Here is a 2071-nt window from a genome sequence, read left to right on the forward strand (position 1 = left end):
TTGCGACGCCGTTTTTCGCGCTACATTCTTATTTTTATTTTTCGACGCCTATTTTTCGACCTTTTATTTTTCGACATTTTTCGACGCGCAATCTATTTCTTTCTTATTTCTCGCCATTCTAGTTTTTAGGACTTAGAATTTTTTCTACTTCTTCTCTAAATTTCTTAAAATTACGAAAATTTATTTTAAGTGGTTAAATTGATAGACATCAAAATTTTCTGGTTCGTAGTAATAGTTGGATTTGTACGTGGACCGGGTTATTGGAGCCAAACAGTACTCAATTATATTGAGACCAAACGAATCCTGCCCCTCTGCTGCATCTTTTGGCTATTCGAAACGTGGGCAAAATCAGAAAAGTCTATTGATTGGATAACTTATTATAATTTTTCTTTCCTTTTAAAAACTAATAGGATATTCAGTGAATGCACCGAGCAAGACGTTCACCACCTTTTGTACGTTCACCACCTGTAACTAGATCAAGACATTTAGCAAATATAACCGCCGTTGATTTTTCTTTAGAATCGTCATCCAGTCTACCAAGTACTTCAGTTCAAATTTCCGATAATCCATTTTTTGAACCCAACCTCACAATTGAGAATCCAGAGAATATTCAGGAACGGTTCGTAGATCCTGAACCACTAAACTTTCCTCCGGAGCCACCAATCATTCAAACAGAGATTGTTGAGGAACGAACCATTAAATCAGAATCATCTAGTGATACCGATTCAACGAATTCAATTATGGAAGTAACGGAACCTCTAAGTATGGAAGATCGAATGAGAGCTAAACGCACGGGCCAAGGTCACGCCATTATTAAGCCAGAAGTTAATGCTCCAGATTATGAAATCAAAGGACAAATTCTACATATGGTAACTAATCAGTGCCAATATAGTGGTACGCCAAAAGAAGACCCAAACGAACATCTTCGTACGTTTAATAGGATCTGTACACTATTCAAAATCCGAGAAGTGGAAGACGAACAAATTTATCTCATGTTATTTCCCTGGACTTTAAAGGGAGAAGCCAAAGATTGGTTAGAATCGTTACCTGAAGGGGCGATTACTACATGGGATGATTTAGTTGAAAAATTTCTTAAACAATTCTTTCCAGCATCTAAAGCCGTAAGACTTCAAGGAGAAATTGTTACGTTCGCGCAAAAGCCAAATGAAACATTATATGAGGCATGGACAAGATTCGGAAGGATGTTGAGAGGATGTCCTCAACATGGTTTTGACACTTATCAAATAGTACAAATATTTTACCAAGGTGTCAACGTTGCTACACGAAAAGACATCGACATAACAGCTGGTGGTTCCATTATGAAGAAAACCGCAACTGAAGCTTACAAAATTATTGATAACACAGCCTCCCACTCACATGAGTGGCATCAAGAAAAAGATATCTTTCGATCATCTAAAGCGGCTAGAGCCGATTCTAGCCATGACTTTGATTCTGTTTCCGCAAAAATAGATGCTTTCGAAAGACGAATGGAAAAGATGAATAAAGATATTCACGCAATATGAATCAGTTGTGAGCAATGCGGTGGACCACACTTATTGAAAGATTGTCACATTGAACCAACGATGGAACAACGAGAGAATGTTTCTTATATGAACCAAAGGCCTGGAAATAATTATCAACCGCCAAGGCCAAACTTCAATCGAAATCAAAACATTCTTTACAATCCAAAAGGACCCGACAATAACTCGTATAACCAACAAGGTCCGAATAACCAACCAACTCAAAACAACACTTTCAATCAACAAAGACCTGGCTTGTATAAACCACCACAACAAATCGAAGAGAAAAAGTCAAATCTGGAAGAAGTGGTATTTAAGCTAGTTGAATCTCAAACACAATTTATTGAAACTCAAACTCAAACGAATGAGAGGTTTGATCAGTCATTTAGAACTCAACAAGCTTCTATTTTGAATCTAGAAAAACAAGTAGGTACTCTTGTTAGATTGATGAGTGAAAGGAAACAAGGAAAGCTACCGAGTAATACTGAAGTAAATCCTCGGAATGAAAATGTTAATATGGTTTCAACAAATTCTGAAAAACCAGCATCAGA

The 2071-nt window shown here is 37.0% G+C and overlaps 1 non-coding gene across 1 annotated transcript; it reads right to left on the bottom strand.

Annotated features, from left to right (window-relative positions):
* Positions 1 to 1124: 1124 nt before the first annotated feature.
* Positions 1125 to 1231, bottom strand: LOC139879048 (small nucleolar RNA R71). The gene has a single exon (XR_011769901.1). It is a non-coding gene; the product is annotated as a small nucleolar RNA R71 (small nucleolar RNA).
* Positions 1232 to 2071: the final 840 nt, after the last annotated feature.

The sequence above is a fragment of the Rutidosis leptorrhynchoides genome, chromosome 11 (genome assembly GCF_046630445.1).
Source record: "Rutidosis leptorrhynchoides isolate AG116_Rl617_1_P2 chromosome 11, CSIRO_AGI_Rlap_v1, whole genome shotgun sequence".
Classification (NCBI taxonomy): domain Eukaryota; kingdom Viridiplantae; phylum Streptophyta; class Magnoliopsida; order Asterales; family Asteraceae; genus Rutidosis; species Rutidosis leptorrhynchoides.